Source organism: Myxine glutinosa, chromosome 5 (assembly GCF_964187855.1).
Source record: "Myxine glutinosa chromosome 5, kmMyxGlut1.1, whole genome shotgun sequence".
NCBI lineage: Eukaryota > Metazoa > Chordata > Myxini > Myxiniformes > Myxinidae > Myxine > Myxine glutinosa.
In genome coordinates, this window is record NC_136265.1 from 196,378,487 (window position 1) to 196,392,449 (window position 13,963).

General features: G+C 43.5%; 1 protein-coding gene across 1 annotated transcript in view; it reads left to right on the forward strand.

Annotated features, from left to right (window-relative positions):
- MEIS2 (Meis homeobox 2) overlaps positions 1-13,201 on the forward strand; it is a gene marked incomplete in the record, with an annotated part of 295,705 nt that extends 282,504 nt beyond the window's left edge. The window contains 1 exon segment of the mRNA XM_078779325.1: positions 11,918-13,201.
- Between the last annotated feature and the right edge of the window lie 762 nt (positions 13,202-13,963).

A 13,963-nucleotide genomic window follows, 5' to 3' on the forward strand; every position in this document is an offset into this window, starting at 1 on the left:
GGTGTTTTTAATTACGTGGTGGTGAGGTGTTTTTAATCACGTGGTGGTGAGGTGTTTTAATTACGTGGTGGTGAAGTTTTTAAAATTATGTGGTGGTGAGTTGTTTTTAATCACGTGGTGGTGAGGTGTTTTTAATTACGTGGTGGCGAGGTGTTTTTAATTATGTAGTGGTGAGGTGTTTTTAATTATGTGGTGGTGAGGTGTTTTTAATCACGTGGTGGTGAGGTGTTTTTAATTACGTGGTGGTGAGGTGTAATCATCGCAAATTACGTCTGCACCTACTCCTCCCGTATGTATGTGCTGAGGGATTCTCTTTTGAATTTTTGTACACCGCATCTCCTATGCCATCTCCAGGCATTGCAAATCGTCATTGCTGGGCACCGAAGGGGGCTCGGCAGTGACGCACGCTGAAAGGGAGTACTCAGTTTTCACTCTGGTTGTTTTCTTTCTTGCTTTCTTGTTTTCTTGTTTTCTTGTTTGTTTGTCCGGACGATATCTCAGCCATCCTTTGAGCTTGGACGCTGAAATTTCGGCACAGTAGTGAGCAAGTCCTTTGTCAAAACCTTTTTTTTTGTTTTTTGATTAATCAATTAATTGAGGAGTTATTTAATTATTCGTGATTAATTAAGTACTTATTTAATTAATTAAATTTCCTTTCTCTTCTGACCATTAACTCAGGCACCTTTTGAGTTAGGAAGCTGATATTTGGACATGCCAATGACCAGGTGATTTGGCTGCAAAGGCTATTTTTGATTTATTAATTAATCAATCAATTAATCGATGAATTATTTAATTATTCGATTAATGACTAAATAATTTTTTTTTTTTAAGTTACAGATTCTGATGAAATGGTGGTGGTTTATGTGTTCTCTGACCGAATTGATTCATAATTAAAAAATTTTTATGATTATTATTTATTTATTTTCGTAATTAATCATTTATTTATTTTCTTTCTCATTTGGCCAATATCTCAGGCACCTTTTGAGCTCGGAAGCTAATATTTGGACATGAGTGACCAAGTGATGTGGCTATCAAGGATATTTTTGATTTATTGATTAATCAATTAATCAATTAATCGATTAATTATTTAATTATTCGATTAATTACTAAAAAAAAAAAAAAAATTCAGTTACAGATTCTGATGAAATGGTGGTGGTTTATGTGTTCTCTGACCGAATTGATTCATAATTAAAAAATTTTTATGATTATTATTTATTTATTTTCGTAATTAATCATTTATTTATTTTCTTTCTTATTTGGCCAATATCTCAGGCACCTTTAGAGCTGGGAAGCTAATATTTGGACATGACAGTGACCAAGTGATGTGGCTATCAAGGATATTTTTGATTTATTGATTAATCATTTAATCGATTAATTATTTATTGGTGAATCAATTAATTATTTAATTTTTTATTAATGACTTATTTAATTAAATTTCTAAAAGATACATCTTCGGATGAAGCATGAGTGGTTTAGTTATGCTCTTAGCCAATTGATTAAGAAAATAATTTGTGATAATCTTTTATTGATTTTAATTATACAATTAATCAATGAATTAGCGTACACCTCTCCCTCCCAAAGCAGCCTCGATGAGCTGCACTGCGGTATTGCCGGGCGCCAGAGGCGCCCCGTTAATGCCGCGCTGTAGGATATTTAATTATTTGGCATGGGGGCGGTGTACTTTGAATGTATGTGTACTTGTTCTTTATTTTTTCAACCTAAATCTTCAACCTAAATTGCTTATAAAATGTAATATCACAAACACGACAAATAAATTTGTGCAACATAATTGTTTGTATTATGATTGGTGTAAATAATGACAACACAGCAACTCAGGTACAGTCATTATCCTCAGCTAAAACAAGCCCGTTCCTCTGTATCGATGCATAGCGAGCCAAGCCAAGCTAGTATATATATATTTACATATACATATGAGTATATACATATACACATATATATATATATATGAGTATATACAGATATACATATACATACGAGTATATACATATTTACATATACATACGAGTATATACATATATACGAGTACATATACATACGAGTATATACATATATACGAGTACATATACATACGAGTATATACATATATACATATACATACGAGTATATATATATACACATATACATACGAGTATATACATATATATACATATACATACGAGTATATACATATATACATATACATACGAGTATATACATATACACATATACATACGAGTATATACATATATACATATACATATGAGTATATACATATATACATATACAAACGAGTATATACATATATACATATATATACGAGTATATACATATATACATATACATATGAGTATATACATATATACATATACATATGAGTATATACATATATACATATACATATGAGTATATACATATACACATATACATACGAGTATATACATATATACATATACATATGAGTATATACATATATACATATACATACGAGTATATACATATATACATATACATACGAGTATATACATATATACATATACATACGAGTATGTACATATATACATATACATATGAGTATATACATATATACATATACATATGAGTATATACATATATACATATACAAACACCAACAACAACAACATGCATTTTAAGGCTATTTTCCCTGCTAGAGCGGGGGTTAGCCTTGCGGTCCCCATGACAATCTTCTCCATTTTGCCCTATTTTTCTACATCTCCCCTTGTTAACCCCCTTGCCCGCATTTCTTCTTCCACCATCTTTAGCCAAGTCTTTCTCTGTCTTCCCCGTCCTCTACTTCTTTCTACATTCATTTCCATCACTCTTCTCAACCAGTCACTTCATCCTTCCTCAACACATGACCAAACCATCTCAACCTGTTCCTCTTCACAGCATCCATCACAGGCTCTATTCCCATCATCTTTCGCAATTCATCATTTGTCTTCCTCTCTCTCTCAACGATACTCCACACATCCACCGAACCATTCGCATTTCCACCCTTTCCAGCCTTCGTTGCTGCTCTACGTTAAATGCCCATGTCTCGCTCCCATAAATCATAACACTTCTCACACATGCAGCATGCAGCAGCAGTTGGAAACTGTATTTATCTTTCGGTGTGTAAACGTATAGTGTGCACCTTGGAAGTTTCTCGGTGTTTATCTTTCATAAATTAATCGTTTGTTTGCCGCGTCGCGAGCAAGGCCTTGCAGCCTCAGGCTTCCCCTGTCGAAGGTTGTTCCTTCCTTCGCTGTTTTGCTAGGTTTTTTGATTTTACCTTCTCCCCCAAACTTCACAAAACATCTACTCTTTGTCTAACGTTGTAACCCCCCCCTCACCCCCCTCACCCCCCCCCCCCCCCCCCCCACCCCAAAAAACCTTTTTTAAAACCTCTCATTTCCCTTTCTCCTCGTGTGCTTTTGTTCCATCGTGCGCCTCTGCGCCTCTGTGCATGTGCGCTGTCCCGCCCCATTTTCAAAGTTTCAAAGTTTCCATGTTTCAAAGTTAAGTCTGTTCACAATTGTATTTTGTCGAAACTGTATTTATCGTTCGGCGTGTGAACTTATAGTGTGCCCCTTGGAAGTTTCTCGGTGTTTATCTTTCATAAATTAATCGTTTGTTTGCCGTGTCGCGCGAGCGTGGCCTTGCAGCCTCAGGCTTCCCCCGTCGAAGGTTGTTCCTTCTTTCGCTGTTTTGCCAGGTTTTTTGATTTTCCCTTCTCCCCCAAACTTCACCAAACATCGACTCTTTGTCTGACGTTATAACCCCCCCCCCACACCCCCCCCTCCCCAAAACAAAAAAACAAAAAACATTTCCCTTTCTCCTCGTGTGCTTTTGTTCCAACGTGCGCCTCTGTCCATGTGCGCTGTCCCGCCCCGCCCCCATTATCCCCTTGCCTTCCACCTTCTGCCCTGTTCAAGTGACTCGTGGTGTCCCTCTCGGCTCCCTCTCCCCGTTGGTATTTTTGTGAATATAAGATTGTTCTTCACGGTTCTGGTTAAATATGTTTAAACTTTCCCCTTCAGTGTTTTATTCAGTGGTTTATTACAACACGCTGTTTTTCTTCCAATTTAAAAGGCTCCTTTCAATTTCCTCTTCAACTCATTCCATTTCAAACAAATATTCAATCTCTTATAATTCTTTCTCACTACATGCTCTAAATTCTCATTCATTCCACCCCTCCTCCATCGTTCTGAAACGGATCGCTAACTTGAAAATCACAACAAACCCAATTTGTTATAAATGTTCATCTTTCATTAATCATCCACTTTCTAAACGTCCTCCTTGCCCCTCCCCTCCAAATCTCCCCCTTGCTCCTCCCCTCCAAATCTCCCCCCTTGCCCCTCCCCTCCTAAACTCCCTCCTTGCCCCTCCCCTCCTAAACTCCCCCCTTGCCCCTCCCCTCCAAATCCCCCCTTGCCCCTCCCCTCCAAATCTCCCCCCTTGCCACTCCCCTCCTAAACTCCCCCCTTGCCCCTCTCCTCCTAAACTCACCCCTTGCCTTTCCCCTACTAAACTCCCCCCTTGCCCCTCCCCTTCAAAACTCCCCCCCAACCCCTCCCCTTCAAATCTACCCCCCAACCCCTCCACTTCAAATCTACCCCCCAACCATCCCTCCCAAATTCTCCCTCCTCCCACCTCCTTCTCAAAGCTGCCTCCTCCCCACTTCGTCTCCCTTCAATCTCATACCTCCACCTCCCCGAACCTTCGACCTTCCTCTGCCCCCCCCCCCCCCTCAAACAACCCCTCACTGTGCCTCATCCCATCACCATCAAACCTTTCGTCCTCCTCATCCTTCCCTTTCTTGTAACTCTTCTGTAATCTCTGCTACACGATCAACTGCTCTTCCTACCTCCCCCTCTCATCCTTCATCTGACCCTACCCCTCCCCTCCCGTGTCCTGCACCCGATGCTCCCCCTCTCTCCTCATTAATGGTATGGACCTCAAACATCCGGGGCCTTCGCTCAAACCTGATTGATCTCTCCATTCAGGTTGCTTCTGACAATCCAGACTTGATCTGCTTAACAGAAACTTTCCTCCTTCAAGATGTCTCTGATTCCTTAATATCTCTTCCTGGTTACTCCCTCCTCCGGTATGATAGACCTGAGCCTCGTCCTGGTGGTGGGGTGGCTATCTTTATCAAAAACTCTCTTCCTCACTCTCCTTGCACTGCGCTCTCTCCACCCCACCCCCAGGAGTACCTCTGGCTATGGCTTCCTCTCCGCTCCCACCTTTTGTTCATATGTGTTCTGCACCGTCCTCCAAACAGTGATGACTCCAGTTACATTTTGCTGTCGGACAACATGGACCAACTTCTATCAACTCATCAAAACTCTCTCTTCCTCATATGTGGCGACTTTAACTGTCATCATGCCAGCTGGCAGGGTGTGGGTTCATCTCTCACCAGCCATGGCACCTCAGCAAAGGACTTCTGCGACTCATTGGGACTGACACAATCTGTCAATTTCCCAACCCGGATCTCAGTCAATGGAGTATCTTCTCTTCTGGACTTGGTTATGACTAACTTCCCTGCAAATGTCTGCTGCTCTTCTTCTGCTCCAATCGGTTCTTCTGATCATGTGCTTGTTAAAGTGGACATCTCACTGGCCATTCTCAGAGAGCCTCCTCAGCGCCGACGAGTCTGGCATTTCACTCAGGCCGACTGGCACGGTCTGCAAGCAGCCATCAATCAACTGGACTGGTCTCCCATCTCTAATGCCTCTGACATCAATTCTTCCTGGGAATTCTTCCAAAGCAAACTGCTCTCTCTCATGCACAGATTTATCCCATCTCGTCTTCAGTTGTCTTACCCTTCCTCCCATCCATGGTACACTGAATCTTGTGGTGAGGCACTTGCCCTGAAACAACTTGCCTTTGCCTCTTGGAAGGCAAATCCAACTGAAGGCAATCTCAGTTCCTTCCACCAAGCTCGGAACAAGTGTGTGTCTAGCCTCAGGAGTGCCAGGAAGCACTATCTCTCCACACTCAAGATTGAACTCTCAAACCTGTCTCCTTCCTCCAAATCCTGGTGGCATCTGGTCAAATCCGTTTCTGGTGTTTGTTTCCCTTCCATCCCCTCCCTTACCTCAAATGGCTACACAGTTGACACCGCACGTGACAAAGCCGAATGCCTCAACTCTATGTTTGCCTCAAAATCTTGTGTCCCAAACCCATCTCTCTCTGTTCCCACCTTTCCCAGTCGAACCCAACTGCTCCTGGACTCTGTATCCTTCTCTCCTGACAAGGTGGAGAAGTTTCTGTGAAACCTCGACTCTGATTCTGCAACTGGACCAGACGGCATCAGCCCACGGGTCCTAAAATCCTGCTCTGCCGCTCTTTCTCACCCTCTCTCTGTTCTTTTCACCCTCTCTTTTGCTAAAGGTCATCTGCCAGCATCTTGGAAATCAGCTAACATTGCCGCTTTACACAAAAAGGTGCAAAAACAGATCCTTGCAACGACAGACCAATCAGCCTGCTTCCAATTATCAGCAAAGTCATGGAATCCATCATTGCTTCGGATATCAAATCCTTCCTCTTCTCCAACGGCTTGATCTCTGATCATCAATTTGGATTCAGACCAGGTCATTCTACTCTGGACATGTTGCTTCTGCTGTCTCAACAATGGATGGAAGTCCTCAATGCCAAACAGGAAATCAGAGCTGTCTCACTTGACATATCACATGCCTTTGATACAGTCTGGCATCGAGCTCTGCTCACCAAACTCTACTCCTATGGTATCCATGGAAATCTCCACTCATGGCTTGCAGACTTCCTCTCTGGTCGAAGGCAACGTGTGGCCCTGAATGGATTTCTCTCATCTCCCCTGCCTGTTCTGGCTGGAGTTCCCCAAGGTAGTGTTCTGGGCCCTGTGCTATTTCTGGTGTTCATCAATGATCTCTCAGACTCTCTGGAAAATCCTCTCTATCTCTTTGCTGATGACTCCACTATCTGCCGCTCCATTCCTCATCCCTCAGATCGGCAGTCTGCAGCCTCCTCACTCTCTGCAGACCTGGAAAAAATCACAGACTGGTCAAACAAGTGGAACATGTCTTTCAATCCTGACAAATCACACATTCTTACAATGTCTCTCCGAAAGGACCGACTGGAAAACCCTCCCATCTACTTTCTCAACAATTCTCTCCAAGAAGTTCTGTCGCTCAAGCTTTTGGGTCTCACTATCTGCCATGATCGTTCTTGGGAAAACCACATTTCCAAGCTGCCCTCCAAAGCCAGTCGCCAACTGGGCATCCTCCGTCGTGCGAAGTCCTTCCTTGGCACACCTGAGCTCCTCACCACATACAAGGCTTTCATCCGCAGCTCAATGGAATACTGTTCCCCGATCTGGGCTGGTGCTCCTGCCTCACACCTAGCTCGGCTTCACGCTGTTGAAACCAAAGCTATCAGAATCATTGGAATCTCCTGCGATGAAGTTAACTCCGAGGGCCTTTCACTCACTCACCGCAGGCAGGTTTGTGGTCTTTCTGTCTTCTACCGACTCCTCTCCGGCCTTGCTCCCCCAGCTCTCTCTGTGCTCTGTCTCCCCAATATTCCTTCAGGTGGCACAGGATCTGCCTGCAACCCTCTTATGGTTAAACTGCCAAAATCTAGGCTCTCTGCTCACCTTCACTCTTTCATTCCCCTTTTCTCCCGCCTCTGGAACAAACTCCCCCACTCCCTTCAATCCCACTCCTCTCTCCAGGTCTTTAAAACAGCTGTTCACCACCATCTCTTATCTTCCCCCATCCAAAACCTTGATCTTTCCTACCCCTGCTAATTCACCACCGATACACTTTTTTTTATTTTCTTTTTTTTTATTCCAATTTCTTTCCTGGAAGTCCTTGTAGTGTTCATATGTTTTATACCTCTCCCACCTACCCCAAAGCCCTCCTCCTCCCACATTTCTCCCGTTGTCCATGCTGTCAAATGTTGTGTTTGTGTCCTTCCTCCTCTCCTCTCTCCTCTTTCCCTCTCTCCCCATCTTGTCTGCTGCTCCCCTTATTTTTTGTGTTTTGTGTGCCGGTTTGACTTTTTGTGTGATTAATGTTAGCTCTTTCACGAGCCTCGATCTTGTATACAAAAAAAATAAAATACAACTTTCCCTTCAGTTTCAACGACACTCCCCTCCTCATCAGCACGCCACTCAGTTCCCGAAACTTCTACCATGCACATCTCACTCCAGCAACCGTTGTCAAGTCTTATCCACCTTCTCGATTCAGCATGTCTCCGACGTAGCAAAATGTTTTCACACCTTCCAGCTTCACGCCATCTCCAAGATCCAACTCAACATTTCCTCCATCTGCAGCTCCCTCTGTGCACACCTCACATTTCAATGTAGCTGCCACACTGGTTAATGACCCTCTCAAACCGATACATTTTTGATGAACCCACTCAGCGCACATTGTACATTGAATGGAGTTCACTCCGACACCCTTCCTGCACACAGCACATGGCCACTTCCCAGTTCTTTCCACCTCATCACATGCTTTAGCACTTGCCATCACCTTCGTCTTTCCGATATTCACCTTCAGACCTTTTGTCTCCATACATTCCTTCCACTTGTTCAACTTTTCCTTCAGTCCATCCATACTTTCCGCAATCATCACCAGATCATCAGCATACGACAACTCCCACGGTAAACCCTCCTTTAGGTTCCGAGCCGGCACCTCCATCACAGCTACAAATAGTAGTGGACTTAGTACCGACCCCTGATGCACTACCACCTTCACCCCAAACTCACCACTGTTCCCGTCCTTAGTCCTTACAGCTGTGCGTGCTCTTTTGTACATTGCCATCACTACTCTGATCAACCATTCCTCCACTCCTAACTTCCTCAATGCCCATGTCACTACTTCGCGTGGAACCCCATCGAATGCTTTCTCCAGATCAACAAACCCAAGAAACAACTTCTTCCTCTTCTCCATGTACTTCTCCTGCAACTGCCTTACAATAAAATACGCTTCTGTCGTTCCTCTTCCTGGCATAAATCCAAACTGCATTTTGTCGATCTTCACTTTCTTCCTCATCCTCTTCTCCAACACCCTTTCCAATACCTTCATTCCATGCTCCAATAACTTTATCGCTCAATACGAGCCACAGCCCAGAGGGTCACCTTTCCCCTTGTATAGAGGGACGAGGGTACTCAGTTCCCAATCCACTGGAATGCGGCCTTCTTTCACCACCGGATTGCAGATCTCTGTCATTCTCTTCACACCCCAACTTCCTGCTGCCTTCAACATATCTCCCACAACTCCCATCGGCCCTCCCGCTTTTCTACTCTTCATTGCTTTTATCGCTTCCTCAACTTCCTTCTCAGTTATCTTCTCTGCCGGTCCTAAGACTGGGTTACTCTCTATGTTGCCATCCCATTCATTCTCTGCATTCAACAGCATTTCCATATATCTTTTCCATCTTCCTTTAATTCCATCTGGGTCCTGTTTCATTTAACATTAACCTTTTTACCTTTTGACAATAATAATGGCTATTTTCCTCAAACAATCATAATAATAATACATAGAACCAGAAATGTTTCAAGTGGATGAAAACCACAGCACCGGAAGTGACGAATCCGTAACTATTCATGACCGTAATATATATTGTTACGGATCTCTCCGTCGGCCTTTTTCCCCTTAAGAAGGGGGGGATCAATCCCCTTGTCCGCGACTGACCGACGTGAGTCCTGGGGGTCCCAACGCTCCTCCCGGTCGGGAGCAGCCAGGGTATTTGGTCTACAAAAAGTCCCAAGGACCTAAGTGCCACTCCTGACCGTGAGCAGGGGAGGGACTCCTGCTCAAACCCCGGTTTTAGATGTTATAATTGCCGAGCGGTGTTAGCAACACGACGTTCGAGCCATTACCAAAGAGTAAACCCGATCCTGAAACATTGGCCAAAATCGCGCCACAGGTATTCAATGAGGGAAAAGACAAGGACGAAACGGATGTGAAGAAGAAAAAGAAGGCAAAAGTAGGAAGAACAAATATGATTTATTACTACTATTTACAAGTCAAAAGAAACCAAGGAGGAGGAAAGATAAGAAAATAAAGACAGAAAGGATGGAAGGACCAGAAGGACACAGAGCAATTTCTAGCTTATACTAAACAGTCTTACTTAACCCCAGGGACAAGACACACAAAACAAACTCACGTACACAAAAGGATGGAATGGCAGGAATGGTTTGGCGGGATGAGCAGGTGGAATCACAGGGCACAGCGAGCAGGTCCACTCCGGCGGGAAGCGAGGAGCCGGCAGCTCCCAGTATTTGGCTGTACACCGGGCACCGGCAGGTTGGTTCACAGCAGCGCGTCAGGGCTCCGTGCGGTAGGGACTCGGTGGAAGCAGCGTTTTTGGTCGCACCTCACCATGGAACGCTTGGTTCGTGCTCTCTCCCACTCATGGGCTCTTTCACGCTTCTCCTTGGTCCACGCATCTGACGCATCTCCTGCCTTGGGGGCCTCGCGTGACGGGTTATATAGGCCACACCCTCGAACCTTCGCGAACCTTTCTGAGCGTTCCCTCTCCGCCCTCTCAAGCCAAACCCCACGTACTTGGTTGGTTAATCGGGGCTGGCTCACTCCTCCCCTTTATGATGAGGTGCGGAGACACGCCTTTCTTCTCCGAACCGACCGCGTGCTCAATGGAGGCAAATGCAGTTGGTAAATGCAGTTGGCAATTGCTGACAAATGGGGAATTGAAAGGGAATCTAGCTTATTTGAATTTGATGCAATGCAGTGTCAATTAATGGAAGACAGAGCCTTAAACTAATACACACAATAAGGAGATAACTATTTAGAAGGATATATGATTTGCTATGTGCATGTATATGGATTAACTAGGAGTTTGACCTTTACACTATGGAGGGTGATATTTACAACAATTACAAATCCACAACAATATATATATATATTGTTGTATATATATATCCTTATTGTGTGTATTAGTCCCCCAATATATATACGAGTACATACATATATATACGAGTACATACATATGCACATGATCTTCAATGCATTTCTACTTTTTCACGCATACATACGCATGCATATACTTACGCTAACATTTGGGGTCTGCCTAGCAGGCACGTAAGACATCGGCCATGATAAACCTCGCAGTGTTAAGTGGAAAAGTTCTGAGGAGATTGTGGCTGGCTCAATAGCGCAGTGGGCTGTTGACGCGTTATCAACGGAGGTCTGTGGTTCGAGCCCCGCATTGTCAGAATTTTTCCACACTTAGCCCCTCGCAGAAATTTGAATCCTGTTTATAAAAAATATATATATATTTATATAAACTGTATATATATATATATATATATATATATATATATATATATATATATACTGTATATATATATATATATATCACACACATACACGCTTGGTCAACGATCAAGATCGGGTTATCAGACTTTGGTAAAACATCAAGAAGATCGATGTTGGATATGAACAATTCCAGTTTGAAGTTGAAGCAAAAATTCCTCCGGGAGTGCAACACGGCAATACTGAGCCAAATGGTATCATCTCCTTGTTTGAGGTCAGTTTCTGTTTGGTCTCATTTCGTTGTTTGGTCTATGATTTTCACACACACACAAAATTGCTTTACCTGGGAACTCTCAGCACGTGTGCAAATTTAGGCGGTGATTGGCCCAAGGTATGGAATTGTATGGAAATCAAATAAAAGGTTTCGCACACACACCTTTGTCTCCTTTTGATTCCCACATCATAAGAAAGACATAATTTTGTTTTGATCCCTCAATGTTTTTCTTTCATGTGAAGTACGATCCGTTTTCCAATATTTTCTAACACGTTTCCATTTTTTTGAGATCCCTGTTTCGTTCTGCTCCAACGGATATCAATAAATTTGGAGCTTGGGATTTGATGTTTGTGTTTGTCCCCGACCCCTTTGTCGTCCGTAGGTCTTCGGTCACGTGCCAGGATCGTACACGTTTGAAGATGTGGTGCTGCGACATCACGTCCAAACATGCCATCACACCTGCCCACCTGGACGTCACGCACCTCGTGCCCCCCATTGCCCGTCCGGGGAGCAAGAAGTCGAGTTTCTCATTATAAAACTTGCTGCTCGACGCAGCCAACTCATTTTGAAAGCAAAGCCACTATCATGACGTCATCGGCCTTCATGACGTCAGACCCACGGAGGATTCACACCACGGTACAAACAGAGGGACCCAAAGGACACGACCGTCGTCGTTATAGGAAACTCCTATCGCTTCCAGGTAGTTCACGAAGATCGGTTCATGCACCTGCTGAAGGTGGTGGAGGTACGAGATGACCTCGAGTGGCCTCGTGTTCCTCTATTATAGGACCAATGAAAAGCGCACCTGTCATCCAACAGACTTCATCTTCTTCTTTTTATAGGTACAGGACAAGTTTTTTTGTTTTGTTGTTTTTGTTTTTGTATAACAGGAGCGTCGTGTGTCCGGACCCCGACGCAGTGGACAAGCAGGACTGCGGAAGGAGGCAACAGGTGCACCTGCTTGCTCCGCTCAGCGCACCTGCGTGTTTAACTAAACGGTTAAAAGGAGTTTATAAACGAGCATGCTTCTGGAACCTGTTATGTAGGGATGTGTCGTGTAGTTAAATTATTTCCTAGGAAAAAAAAAAGTGTACAAATGCGAGGCGACCGTTAGATGTGAGGACCCCTTGAATTTCTACCGGTATTAAACTACCTGGTGTGTCTCCGTGTACCTATGAGCGCTCTCTCCGTGATATTGATACAAAAGATCGTTTTGTACCTGCGTCCACGATCCGCTGTACACTCGGAATGTTAAATAGCGAAAGAAACTTCCTCGTTTGTATCGAACATTCGCGAGAATCCAATTGGTGACCTGGGGGATACAAGCGGATATGACGTCACAAAGACGCAACGCACCGCGACCTGGGAAAGGTGATTTCATTGCGCTCTTTCGGTTAACGACTTCCACATCCGTAGTTATAATCATTGTGCGTCGTTCTCTCACTGCTTCCTGTATATTAATTGTCATTTGGGGGTTGGGGGTGCGGGAGGCTGACTGGACTTGTTTGCAGGCCGCACATTTTGCTTATACATATAATGCTCAATTTCCTACGAAAGTTGAAGCTTGTTTTGATGACGAAATGTACTAAATTATCTTGGACCTCATTTTAGAAATGTACAGCGATGTAAATTGAACATGATTTAATAAAGGTATTTTGTTTTATGACTCTACGCTTTGGCCTGTATCTGTCGAGATGAAAATAACACACACTAAACGGACATAGATACACACAAAAAAACACACACCGACATAGATACACACACACACACATAGATACACACATACACACACACACTCGCACGGACATAGATACACACAAAAAAACACACACACAGACATAGATACACACAAAAAAACACACCGACATAGATACACACACACACTCACACGGACCTAGATATACACACAAACACACACACACACACACACGGACATAGATATACACACAAAACACACACAGACATAGATACACTCACACGGACATAGACATACACATAAAACACACACACAGACAGATACACACACACACACACACACACACGGACATAGATATACACACAAAAACACACACAGACATAGATACACACTCACGCAGAGATAGACACATAAACACACACACACACACACACACACACACACACACACACACTCACGCAGACATAGACACATAAACACACACTCACACGGACATAGATAGACACATAAACACACACAGACATAGATACACACACACTCATGCAGACATAGACACATAAACACACACACTCAAACGGACATAGATACACACAAAAAAACACACAGACATAGACACACACACACACACACACACACTCGAACGGACATAGATACACACAAAAAAACACACACATACATAGATACACACACACACACGGACATAGATACATACACAAAAACACACAGACATAG